The 14,083-nt window shown below is 50.4% G+C and overlaps 1 protein-coding gene across 9 annotated transcripts in view; it reads right to left on the bottom strand.

Moving 5' to 3' along the window:
* Window positions 1-14,083, bottom strand: part of OSBP2 (oxysterol binding protein 2) — a 126,331-nt gene that overhangs the window by 40,061 nt on the left and 72,187 nt on the right. The window lies entirely within an intron of this gene.

The raw sequence follows: 14,083 nt of genomic DNA, 5'->3' as shown, positions 1-14,083 counted from the left end.
GCTGCTCGTTCAGGCTGAGTTAGCTGAGCTAAACATCCCTCACCGGCTTGCCCCCTGCCCCAAAGCTGTTTTCGTGGCCGTGCTGGGACGCCGGCGGGGTGGGCAGCAGGATCCCACCACCTTCCTCCTCCCGCCTGTGCAAATGGAGGAATAGGGTGTCAGACCCTCTGCTGAGGCTGCAGACTTCAAACGGGATCTTAGGGCTAGAGGGTCGTGGTGCAGCGATGCGGGAGCGATGTGCAGTGCTGTCTCAGGAGCGAAAGCACACCCAGTGCAGAGGACGGAAAACTCATTACCACCCTCCATCCCTGGTAAGCACATCCCCGTAACCGGCACTGCCTCCACACCCACAGCCCCAGTGCCCAGGACGCACGGAGACCTGGACCGATTCATGTTTCTGTGACTCATGGTAAATAAAAATATCTCAAGCAATGTAATTTGCTGTAATTATCTCAAATCAAAGCACAGGAAGAAGGAAATACAGTGTCATAGCTACAATCAAATCAGATCAAGTTAAAGCAGAAACGATCATGCAAAGCACCCAACAACCTCACTGCTATCCCACCAGGGCGAAGCACCAACACCAGCTCTGAAGATGCGTTTCCAACCCACGATCAATGCCGAAACATCTACCAGTGCTGAAATACTCCGCTCCTTGCCATCCTCACAACACCAGCACGGGCCGAGCAGGATCAACCGAGTCCCCAGAAACTCCTCCTCCCTCACTTCGCTCCCTCGAGGTTTTTGGACTATGAAGATAGCTATTTGTGAAATCCTGGCTCCGGGAAAGCCAGGAGGTTGAATGAGGGGTCTTGGCTTTACCTACAGGTGCAGCACTGGGAAAAGCATCCTAAAAGGGCCAGGAAAAAGCAAAACCACAGCCCCACAGGGACCACCATCACGAGCAGAAGAGCAGCATGTGAACTTAACTATTATTTTTTAAATTATCCTCATGTTTCCTCTGTTCCATCCTTCTGCACTTGCTACACACACACACTCACCAGGGACTTTGGCATCCTCCAGCGTCAGGCTCCTGGCAGCATGCTGCTCTCCAGACCAGGGAAGGGAGGCCTGAGGACCAGCGTTACCATACCTCTTTCTCCTGGGAGCCCAAGGGAAAGCTGACCAAAGCCAAAATAAGCAGAAACACAAATCTAACTCATTCCTCAAGGAACCAGCAGCCTCTCAGATCCGCACCAGCTTTGGTCCAACGGCTTGTGGGTAAGAGCAGCCCCAGATCCGAGCAGAGGAGCCCTGCTTCCATACCATCTCCACCCAGCTTTTCAGCTGGTTTCTTGGTACCACCAGCACAACCACTGCAACGGGAACATTCCCGCTTGTCCCTGTGGCACAGCCAGAAGGGTGGGGAGAGGGTTGTCCAGGGCCTGGACAACTCCTTGTTCCCCCATCTGGGAGAGGATGGTCCCAGGGAAGTCACTTTGCTGCGGCAGCACGAGACCCACCAACTCCTACGGTTACTGCTGAAGATTATCTGTAAAGTGCTGGAGGAGAGAAAAGCAGCAACATTTATTCTTATTGCTGAGGATAAAGGATTCACTCATGCAGAAAGGTGAAGCAGCCGCAAGCCATCGCCTGGAGGTCTTCACTTGGAGCACAGCCAAACGCCGCGGCATTGGGGATCCTTCCTTTGTATCAACTCAGCCAGGAAAAAAAAAAAAAAAAACAAAAAAAAAACCGAACAGATTTTGCTTTGCTAAGGCTGGTAAAAACACCCCGAAGGTCAGGAAATACTCACAGAAAGAGAGACTCTGGCCAAGGCTCCTCACTTGAGGGCAAAGACCGCAGACGATTTGCAGAGGCAAACCTGCAACCTGGCCGGCAGACTTGCACCACTCAGGACTTCAGCAGCTGCCCAAATGGGGGGTTTCCCAATCGCAGTGATTCAAGATCACAAACCCTCTTGAAAGCTGGAGAAACTTATATTCCTAAATGCTTGGGAGGTGGGGGAAACATGATTCCAAACTATTTTTTCCAGCCCTGGCGATGGCTGATAGGTCCAACTCAGAAGAGACCTGTTGAGGGCAAAGCTGTTCCTCACCGAGACCCAGTGTGTCCCCAGCACACCGGGGACACCTGCGAGGCTTTGCCGTAAACTTCACAACACACAAGTTGAAAAATCAAGGCAGGGCAGCGCAGCATCCCTCGCCGGCCCACCACAGCCCCACCGCGATGGGAGAGCTGGCAGAGCAAGGACTGCACGAGGGCGATGGCGAGGAACACGCAGACGCCCCAGCGCTGCCCAGCAGACTCCTGCTGCAAAGTTTTCCAGCGCATCCACTGTGTCCCAACTCAAAATGAGTTTTCACAATGGCTTTGAAGGGGGGTTTCCAACACAAGCAGGGGATGAGGAGAAACCAGAAGCAGGGCATTGAGGACTTGCTGAGGTGGAGGATGCTCTGTGCTTGTTGCCTCTGGATGCCACCCTTACACCTTTCACCAGTTTGGCCCTTTTGGATCCTCAGCTGCAAGCCCAAGCTGCCTCCGAGCAGCTCCTAAATCACATTAAACCTCAAACCAACGTCCGCCAGCTGGGCAGGGCCAGGGCGGACCAGGGGCTGTGTGTCTGGAACCTACAAAAACCTTAGAGGCTCTGAAGGAGCCAGGAAGGCATCCCTGCTCCCTTCACACAGGGAATATCCTTCAAGGACACAAATACTATTTTAATACATTGGTTTCCAGCCATGCCACTCTCCAACGCAGACCCCAGCACACCCTACCCCTGCAGAGGGAAGGGGCTCTACGATGGACCCCACTCCTGCACAGGAGGGCAGCGGTGCTTCTACCTGACCCTCGTCCCTCTCTGCGCCGGGTGCCAGCCGGTGCTGCCAACAGCAGCTCTGCCATCTGTTCTCTGCAGAATAAAGATCCTCCTTCAAGCAGCAAACCTTCACTGGGTTGGCAGGGGGGCTGCCCAGCCCAGGACCCCCCCACCCATGCTGGAATGCGGGTGCCCCCGGACCCCCTTGGGGAACAGCATGTCCCTGGCTCACGAGCTTCACCTCGGCTCACCCTGCTCCTCAAGGCAAGACAGGTGTATAATGACAGACAGACATTTAGCAAGAATTCCTGTCATTCTTCTACAGCGAACAAAAGCTACCCAAGAAAATAAACACAAAAGGCTGGCAGCAAATATTTGACAACAAATTGCAAGGTTCCTCTTACTCCTGTGCCTTGGATGAGTCAGCCCAACTTCCACGGCATCCTCCCAAGGTTTCCTGCCCTTCCCAAACTCGGTGTCCCCTGAAGACCTCCTGTGCCCATCGGTGGCACACAGGGACCACCAACGATTTGAATCCATCCCCCTCTCCCTCCTGCAGTCCAGCTCTGCACCGACCGCGCACTGCTCGGGGCAGGGCTCGCTGCTCAGTACCAGCATCTCCGGAGGCGATGCCTGCCAGGACCCTGGGCCAGAGGTGGCCCTGAGGCAGAGATTTTGGGCTAAGCCTGCGTGGAAGGTGCCATCAGCCATGAGAGAGCACGACCCAAGTCCAAAACCGCCGCTTTTGCCCTCTGCTTGTGGTATCGGGCTGGGCTTGCTGTGACATGCAAGCATGGCAGAGCAGGCCTGGCCCCCAGGCACCATAGTAACCCACATAACAGCTACCAAGGTTTGCAAAATCCTCCTCTCCCTCCTGCACCAGGAAGGTTTTACAAACGCAGTTGCTGTTTTACGATCCACATGCACGAGGGAAACAGCTGTAAGAGCTCAAATACGAGAGACACAGACCACCATTAACAGCAGCTTTTAATAAATCTCCTCTCCAGGAACACGCACGGCTTATATTTTGTACACACTACGCACCCTAAAAACACGCGCCCCTGCAAGCCGAGCCCCTTCACTCTCCATCTCATACTTTGTTTTGACTTGCAAACCCAACTTAAAGGCAATCTGTTGTGATTTTTATTTGTAGGGCACTGGCATGAAGCAGTTGCTATAGGAACAGCCAACCTCACCGTAAGCTGGGAAGATTATTTTTGGAGCTGTGATGCTATTTAATCTATGTAAAATGGATCGGCAGCTATCGGCCGTAAGCCTCTTCGGGCTTGTTTCTCAGCCTGGAGAGCAACACGAAACCTCAGCGCCCAGAGCAGCATCTCACGAGGAGGCCGTTAAGGCAGAAGCTCCCTTTACATCCCTGTCTTCTGTCTCTAAAACTTCCCTCAGCTATATATTTCCCATTGCTTGCAACTTCTCTGGAGCTGGTGGAAAAGCTGCTGGCTGGAGGCACGAGGCAGGCACTTCCCTGCGCTGGCAACACGCCGGGCCTTCGCATTGCAGCTTGCGAGGAAACCCAGCGATACGGTGCCTGCCGGAGGCACCGCCACGCAGCGCACCCACCCCAAAATTATCGGGGAGACCTGGAGCAACCCCAGGGTGCTGCTGCTCATGGTCAGGCTGTTTCAGTGCTGCTCCCGGACGAGCAGAGCTGGGAAGAGCCTCTTCAAGGGATAAGCCAGGAGAAGGCAAAGGGATTGAAAGGTTTAGCATTAGACCTTTTATTCTAAAATTCCCAAACTGCATCCGGAATCCGGCTACAACATCTCCAGCCTGAAGCACCGCAGCTATGTGGCGCTGCACCTTGGCTAGGGTGGGCAATTAATCCCTGCTTACCTTCCTCTCCGGGTCCAGCACAGATGGTCTCCTCTTCCTACATCCCACACCTTCCTTCTCCACCCTGTAAGTGGAAAACTTCCCAAGTATCCTCGCTTTCAGAAAAGTCCTCGTCCTTCCTACATCACCTTGAATTTCTCCCCGAGCCTCCCGCAACCCTGAGCCGCTCACCCACCACTTCGCCGAAGCCTCTGGAGCCTCTCAAAGGCAGGGCTGGCCCTGCACAAGAAATTAAATCTGCCTTTCTGATGGTAGAAAAGGGGAATGAGCAGGTGAGGGGGGTGAAAGCACAGGATCGATATGGCAGGAGCGAGGCCGAGCCAGACCGGCTCCTGCGTCGCAAAGGTGCTGAGCTCTGCAATGCCTGGCACCCACCGAGGAGCCAAGCACAACCCAAAAGCAAACTGTGCACTGCAAGCTGTCCTCTGCATCCAAACGGTTTCATTTACCTACAGGGAAAGGAAATCATTGACTGCCATCCACAGGTAAAACCATAAAAGAATAGAAGGAGCACTGCTGACTTTAATTAAAATAGTATTTGGGTTCCCCCAAAGCCACAGCCACAGTGGTGAAGACTGGGCATCTCAGCAGCTGCCTTTTTGCCTATCAGCAGCAAGAACTGCCAGTCTGCTGCCGGGTAGCTGAGTTTTGAAGCATCTGAGTCACCAGCCTGGCAGCACCTGCCCTTAGCAACCCCAGGCCACCATAATTGTTCCCAACATCCCTAGAAAAAGCTGTCTTGGTGCTGCCCAGATGACCACACCATCAGAAGCAAGGCATGGCTTGTTCCTCCATCAGCTCACTGAGGAGGTAGAAGTGGCCAAGCCACCCGTGGGTGAATTCAGCATCCATCTCTGGAGAGGAAGGGGAAACAACAGAAAGCAGAAACAGGGCCAGAGTAATTGACTGCTCCATACACCTGTTGGAATGCAAAGTTGGTTGCACTGAAAAAGGAACTCAACTGACCTACTAGTCTTAGAGCAGCCCCTGGAGCGGTAGAGGCTGTACAGCGTGAGCCTAATGGGCCCACAGCAGGATGCAGGTGATGCTCGGTGACGTTGGGCTGTCCAGAGTACTCCTGGCTTGTGTCTGCAGCTCATCTCAGCCACTCCTGGAGACCATTTCCCCAAAGCACGATACACATTAACATCACCAAACCCCACTTTCAGAGCACTTTGGCTCTGGACGTGCAGCAGCACCTGTGCAGCATCCCTCCCCTTCCAGCCGCATCCTCCTCCAGCCAGCCACCAAGTTCAGCGTCAAGCTCAGGGACGTGGGCACCGCAGGAGCTGCAAGCCATCGGGTATCAGAGCCACAACAAAGTAGCTTTCTAAAGTTTGCTCTTCTCAGACGTGGGAAGGAAAGTGCCGTCCAAGGCTGCAGGCAGCACTGGAGGCTGTCCGTGGCACAGCGCTGCACCCGAGCATCTCTACCGGTGATGCATCGTGCCGGGGTGGTACCGCAGGCATCGCTGAGAGCTGAGGCTGCGGTGCTGTGCTGCAAACACAAGGCAAGTCTCCCGTGTGCATGAGGAGTGACAGGGCAATAAAAGACTCCATCATTTCTTCCAAACAAAACCCAAATCAGATCATCAACGTGCTGCCTGCACAGCATGGTGAAGCCACAGAGTCCTGCTGCCGAAGATGATACCAGCCGTGCAAGAAGAGTGCATTTTGGCTGCAAGAAATCCTGCGATTCTTCTCACCGTATCAGCAAGGAGCTAAGCCAGATCAGCTTGCCACGGAAAAGCACTTTTCCCAGACAGGCGACAACCCGCCCAGCAGGCACACTGCTGCAAGCAGCCCCAGCCCAACAGTCACCACCGAAATCCCAGCGAGACGCTCTGCTGACGCACAGTGAAAGCTGCCGTCAAGTGCCAAAGAAACCACACTGCTGCCCATTTCCACAATCCACAGCCCAAACCGCTCACCTTTCCACAGCAGCACAGCCCGCAGCTGGTCTCCATCAAAACAACCTCATCCTCCTCCTCAGAGGATGCTGAAGCAGTAAATCAGCAATCCTGTTTGGAGACAGGCTTCAGCACAGCCAGCTGATGCCAACACTCCTGAAACACTGGAGTGCTGCTGAAGCAAATGGTGGAGCAGCATTGGTGCTTTTAACAAACCCCACGGTGCTAACGAGCTTCTCTCAGTGAGAACCAGGAGAGCCCAGACCCATTGCTGCCATACTCTCCCAGGTCCAACGGGCAGCATATTTAAAGGTTGTTTTCCCCATCACTATGGAAGTGCTGCTGCTTGTGATGTCCTTCCTATCACGCATCGCCATGCAGTGACTCTGGGACACGATTTTGCTCTTCTGGGGACAACAGGCTGCCCGCAGCCAGCCTGGGCAGAGCATGCAGGCTATAATAGGCACCAGAGATTCAGGAGCTTCCCTGCCACTACAGTTTCCAAGGAGAAAGTCAGCACAGTCCATGCCATGCCTCAGTCCAAGCTTTCTCTCCAAAGCTGTCACCAGAGGTCTACTGGAAAGCCCAAGGAGCCCTTCATCATCTGAAGTGTGTCCCCTGGAAAACTCCCCAGTCCATAGCTCAGAGGATTACAGAAACGGGTAACTCAAAGCTATTCTTCCACCTCGCTGTCTTTAGGAGCTGATCCAACCCAACTTGTTTCTGATGTTTCCAGAGCACCAGCATGCGATTGTTGTCACAGACAATACAGGTTCCTACTAAAAAAGCAGAACTTGATCTTTGCCAAAAAAAGAGTCTAGCCTTGGTTCTCATGTCAGTGTTTATCACCACCTCAGGTCACTGCAAACACTTAACACTCAAACTTCTTTGCAACACTTACAAAGGAGGATGCATTCAACGCCTACACGTTTCTCCCACCTGATTTTGGGGGTCTGAACACCAGACCCATCACCCAGCCCTCGCTGCCCACGGGGAGCTGCCAGGGCAGGAGCAGCCTCCGGAGCCACTGCCCGCTCCTCTGACGACAGAGGCAGCCCCGCGTGACTCGCACGGACATCTGACTTTCAGATGTCTGACGCAGGCTAAATTAATCTCTGCTAAAGTCTTACCTCCTCCTTCCCTCTCCCAGGGCAATAAAAAAGCACTGGCCGTCAAATCACTGTCCCTGCAGCGGATGGTGCCTGACCCGGCTGCCTGGGGGAAACCCTGGCCAGGAGACGGGGGAAGGATGGCGTGGGTCCGAGGATGCTGAGGGTGATGCAGTGTGACATGCGGTCCCCAGGGACGAGCCGCAGGAGTCGCTCCTGCAAACTCAGAACTGTTCCCCGGCTGAGCAGCTTGAGGTGGGTCACAGACTCTGCCTCCCTCCTGCCTCAGTTTCCCTCCCGCTGCCATCCGGAGCCGGTACCTGGGAATCATGGCATGTTTGCTGGGTTTGGAGAGGATGAAAAGAAACACAAGGGTGGACAGGGACTGGATGGGCAGGACACGACTCAACTGCAAAATACAATGTGAAAAGAGCAATTTTTCACCCTCAACCACCTTTTTCTCAGTTCTACATCCTGTCCGCTTTCTCCTGGCCTCTTCCCATACCTGTCTAGGAGTTTTGTATCTAAACATATGAAAAATATCACACTTATTTGGTAAAAGCCTTTTTTCCTCCCACAGGCAAAGTGGAAGAGGTCCATGAGGACAGGCAAGCATCAAAGTCAACCTCTGCTGCGGCAATCCCAGACAAAACTCCGAGCCCTTGCTCTTCACAGTTGTTCCCATGAGTAAATACCACAGAAACCAATCCCACCTCCTTAGGAGATTCCCTCTTTATCCCATTGTCAACCAGCCTCCCTGCTGACACCATGGGTTTGATTCAGAAACACCAGCCTTTCCCATCTGTGATTATCCGGACCTCTTGGAAACGTTGATCACCCGTCATTTCTCAACCGGAGCAATTTCCACGTTGGCTCTAGAAGACACATCTGCTTTCCTCACTTTTAATAGCTATGAATATTAAATGCAAACGGGTATCTATATTTAATGGTCTAGCCTGGCTGCCAAAAGATAGATGGATTTTCACAGCATCTGCAGATGCAGGCACAGGCAGTACTTCTGTGGTTATAAAGAATTACGCTGGAAATTAATCATGAAAATAGTACAGCAAATAATCATTCATAAATCATTCCAAATTTGGGTGATCACTTAGCAATTATCACCAACCTGGCAAGACTATTTCTTCTCCCTGCTAATGCAAATGGAAAGCTGTTCAAGCAAATGGAAGCCTAAAAATAGCAAACATTGGCTGCTTGTGACAAGCTGTGACATTTCCTGAAGTCACATTTGGTGCAAGCAGGTGGTGGGCACGAGCCGAGGTGGGAAGACCCCAACCAAGCAATGGGGCTCCACAGAACAAATCCAGAGCTCAAAGACCACTGCTCCTCACAAAATATCCCATCAGATTTGCCTGAAATCCCTAAGTACAGTGGAGAGAAGTGAAATGAATAAGTCTTGGAGAAATTAGAGTCTAAGGACTTGAGTGATGTGATCTGTGTTGGCCCAAGGTTGAACAGGGGGTTGGACCAGAGACCTCCAGAGGTGCCTTCAAACCTAAGTTACTCTAGGACTCTATGCTAAGTGCAACTTTGTCACTTGTAAGAATTGGTTTAGGTTAACAAATCGGATGTAATGCTAAGTTGCAATAACACGGGAAATTCAACATACATATCCGGTTAAAAATTAATAGGTAAAATAAGGAAGATACAAAATGGGCTTAAAAAATCTTTGAAGTCTTTCTTTGGACAACAGCTTGGACAACATCCTCCTTCTACCAGACAATGCTGAAATAAAGAAAGTAAGCAACTTCTTCCATTTTGATTTTAAAAAATGTTACTACTATCTCTTGATTTCTGTAACTATGATTCTCCTAATACTTTGGTGCAGCTGGTTGGAGCCAAACCTAAGGGGAGAAGTGATGCTTTAACGTGGCCCTGTAGGGCTTGCTTTTTTGGTAAGCAAACACCACAGTGACACAAGGACTGAAAAGACTATGAACGAAAGACCACAGGGATAAAAGGCAGCTGGGGTTAATCTCTCTGCCTCACATCCAAGACAAATTACAGCTTACAAGGAAAGCAATCAGACAAATACACACCGTTACAGCAGGGAATGTGTCTAAGGGAGCCAGGACCCCCAAAACAAAGGTACTGAGGCTGATCCCATGAAGATGCCTCCTTAGAAGAACAATGCTCCTGAGAGGAGGCTGCCCAAGGAGTTTCTTCCGAGACATCAGAAAGCTGATGCAAATAAGGCCAACCAAAACGATCGCTAGGTCTTGATCTGCTCTGGCACCAGCCCTTCACCATTCTCCTTGTGACTGACCCTTCTGCGCTGATGAAGACCTGTTTTCAAGGGATGAGCAGTCAGCTCCATCCTGCCCATCGCACAATAACCCATCCGAGCCACCAGCCTGAAGCAAAATCCACTTTATAACTGGAGCTGCCTTGGGACTACAGCCTCAGCGCAGCACCAGCACCCACTAGCCTCCGTGAAATGAAAGCTTGCTTCGGTGCAAGCAGACGCTAGCCAAAATTTTTCTTACATGCTGCAGGAATACCAGAGGACCACATTTCCAAAAAAAACCCAAAAAACCCACACTAAGTTTCATTTTCAGGATTCAATTGGCAAGCAAACGGTATTTGTCCCATTACAGCACAGGACCATATAGAAGACCTAAACTCACGAACTTCTTCTGGCACAAGCTATCCTTGCCATACGGGTCCTGAAACCAGTGAAGCTACACCAGGGATGAATTTTGAACCACGTTATGTTGTCAACTTCCTTTCCTACGAAATACACATTAAAATACAGGCCTGAATGGAGAGTGGACATACCAGTCCATTAATGCACATAAAGGACTTCTTGTTTCTTGAAAGAAAAGCAGTGGGAAAGCATAAAGTATTTTTATTACAATTACTGCAGCATTCCCAGTCCAGCTATTGAACATTTTATTGCTGCAATTAGTAGATGATGATGTTACCAGTCAATAAGCCTCAGCAGCAAATGCTGCACTTTATCTGGATTGCAGTCATTCTCTCTTTCTGGCACATACGGGATTTTCCAATTACCCAACCACCTAAACAACTCCAATAAGCTGATAAATTAGGATACAAAGACATACAGATGGGTTTAAAAACACCAAAAGGCCAGGTTTAAACTCAAAGTAAGATGGACACATTGGAGAAATGGAGACTGAAATGCAGGACATGATAAATGCAAGATAACATGCTATATCAGTAGAGAGAACCAAACCAACAGATATTGGGCAACTGCCTGGTTAGCAGAAAAGGAGCCAATAATCATGGCTTATTATAAATCCAATATAAATTACAATGGAACTTTTAAAAGCAAGCTAAAAAAAGCAAATAAATTCAGGGTTATAGGAACAGAAAACCCATATCTGAGACATGCAACTTAATTCCCAATAAGTTCCCAACAGCCTATGCCCGGTTTGGGATACTGCACTCCTCAGACACACGTGCACCATAAAAAGACACCCATGAGGATGACATTGGGGCTGGAAAACACATCCTGCAGGGAGAGACTGAATGAAAGGGCAGTGTTTAGCAAAAGGGGGAGAAAATTGACCAGAGACATGCTAACAGTCAACAAATAACAACTTTTATAAAGTACAGAAGGGACTGATCTCTTGTCCATGTCCATAACTACCAAGAGAAGCAGCAGCCATAAGCTTAAAAGGGGGGTGAGGGGGGTGAAACATGGCAGGGATCAGTGCTGTTTCGACAAGCCTTTCAAGTGGATTTCTTCAACAGCTTTCCAAAACTTTTCTCAGGAGAAGCCAGGAGGACTTTGCAAGGAGATTTCAGTTTGACGGCTTTTGGAGGAGGTGGAAGGCTTTGGGTTTGGGTTTTTTTTTTTTTCCTCTGTCCTTTGACTACAATATCCTGCTCTCCATTTCCATTGGAATAAGAAGTTTGGCAGCTACCAGGAGAACTACAGAGCCAGACCTCAAACCTGCTAAACTGGAGTCACAGGGCCTGAAGAGCAGAGCTGGCAGGGAACACAAGGGGAGATAAAAAAGAGCCCAGCTGATGCTTTTGTTAAAATGCTGGAAAGCCAAAGTTAGTCCCGCTGGACATGGCCAAATGTCCCCTCCTGTCCCCTGCGGACAGTTCTGTATAGCAGTGAAAAAAAAATGGTGGTGAAGGTGTGATTATAGGGAAATAACCGCTCATTATCAGATAATTAGTGGCTCATGCTGCACGTCTCATCACCAGAAAAGAAAATAAAAAATTAAAAAAAAAAAAAAAAAAAAAAAAAGCCCTGATAAAAATAGAAACTTTTATATTATATAGCTCCAAACAGCAATGACACGCAAAGTACCGACCTCCCAGCAACAGCTCAGGGTGCAAAGATCTGCTTTGTTGCTGGCATGTGTTAACACTTGCCTCCTTGTTTGCAAGTACAGCTAATTGCGGGCCCCGTGGACAGCAACTTTGCTTTTATTCATACCTGCAAAACTGGCCAGGCTGCTTCCCTGCGAGGGGATCCTTGTAGAGAAGGTCCAGACTAGCCCCACTGGCACCATGGCAGGAGGCAAGTGTACAAGCCAGGTACCTGCAGCATCACCTCCCGGCTCCTCATTTCCTTTCCAAGTCCAGTAAGGGTCTGGGGACCCCAAGACCTCCTGCTGGAGAGACTGGAGAGATCACTGGGAGCCCAGCACACCTCCAAAGGGTGCCACATTTCAGTGGGTCAAACCTTTATGGAGCAACTACCACCAGGGAAGGAGGGAAAAAAAAAAAAAAAAGAAAAAAAAAACCCAACAGTTTATGGCCACCCCATGCTGGGCAAGGACCAGGACCCCGACCCGTGATGGAGAAGGTCTTCGCTGAGAGCTCATGCAGGCACACAGTGCGCTGCTCCAGATCATCTCGATGGACTGAGCCCGTCCATCAGGACCTTAATTTCCCAGCACTTCCCCGACAGCTCCAAAGCCGCTTGGTCCTCCCAGGAGAAGCCTGAGGAACGCTTTGGGGTTGGGTCCAACCAGCACACATTCAGGCAACAAGCTCCCTGTTTCTCAGAGCAGGTATTCTGCAATAGCAAAAGGGTTTCTGCCACCCAGGCTCCCGAACACTCCTGCCTCCCCTTCCCCAGGGATTCAAACTGCAGAAGACATCTCCTTTTATAATCATGCAATGGTTTGGGTTGAAGGGACCTTTAAAGGTCACCTAGTCCAAGACCCCTGCAATAAGCAGGGATATCTTCAACTAGACCAGGTTGCTCAGAGCCCCGTCCAACCTGACCTTGAATGTTTCCAGGGATGGGGCATCTACCACCGCTCTGGGCAGCCTGTGCCAGTGTTTCACCACCCTCATCATAAAAAACTTCTTCCTTATATCTAGTCTGAGGATGTCTCGTCTGCAGAGTGAACCCATTCCTTCTTTGCACCTTTAACAACCACATGTTTTCATGCCAGAATTTCATTCACAAACCACTTAAGGAGTTTTCTGAGCACAGAGGAGACCTTCCAAGCTGTTAGATGATCAGAACCGCGTGCTGCACGCTAGGATCGCTCTGTCGGCTTCCTGGGTACCACTCTGTATTAAATTAAATTAAAGCAGACATTGTAGGACACTGCCTAGAGAGAGGCTCCAGGCTTGCTAAGGAAGACAACCCCAAATCAGCCCATCTGTGCCACCCAACAAGTCTTGAAGTCCAGCTGCTCCTCTTCCACAGATTTCACAAAAGAAGGAACGATGGCAATGCTGCAGAGCAAGTCCCCAGCCCACGTCTGGTACCCAGTTCCCCTTTCAGCACAACCTCTACCATGGGAGTTTGATGGTAACATTGAGATCCATCCTTTGGGGTATTCTTGGGTCATTAAATTACTCAGCAGATGGAACGGAGATCAACAAATCCATAGTTCAGGCAGCCCTGATAACGCTTGCATTTAAAAATATCCCAAGTCAAATTCCTGCGGCAGGTATCAGGTTCAGCCCCAGCAACCTCCTTAGGTGGAGCAGATCCACCCCAGGGCTGCCAGCTCCATTACAGACTCTGTATTCTTTCATATTCTACTTTTCCATGGGGTCCTAGGTCCACCAGGCAGAAATCACTGGGACAAGGAAGCCACCAGACAGCCAAGCCCTGCGTGACGAGAGGTTTTGCTCTTCTGGGAGACAGTTGGGATGGTGAGCTTGCAGGAGGCCCCATCTCCTCCCAGCATCACTCTCAAATTTTGCACAGAAGGACTGGATATCTGGTTACTCACTCCGCCAAACCCCATGTGAAACTGCCTGTGAAAGCATTTATTATCTTCAGACATATTCGTATCAGCAATACAGAAGCAAAAACCTCTGTGACCCCTTCTGGGTCTCCAGGGCCAAAAAGATCCACATCCAGATGAACGTTACAAATTTGCACTTTACTAAACCATCCCTCCTCTCATTTATATGTACGCTCTGAATTCACAGCCAGCACACAATCCAATACAACCCTGCAGG

This window comes from Aquila chrysaetos, chromosome 9 (assembly GCF_900496995.4).
Source record: "Aquila chrysaetos chrysaetos chromosome 9, bAquChr1.4, whole genome shotgun sequence".
Lineage (NCBI taxonomy): Eukaryota > Metazoa > Chordata > Aves > Accipitriformes > Accipitridae > Aquila > Aquila chrysaetos.
This window is presented reverse-complemented; position numbering and strand designations above follow the sequence as displayed.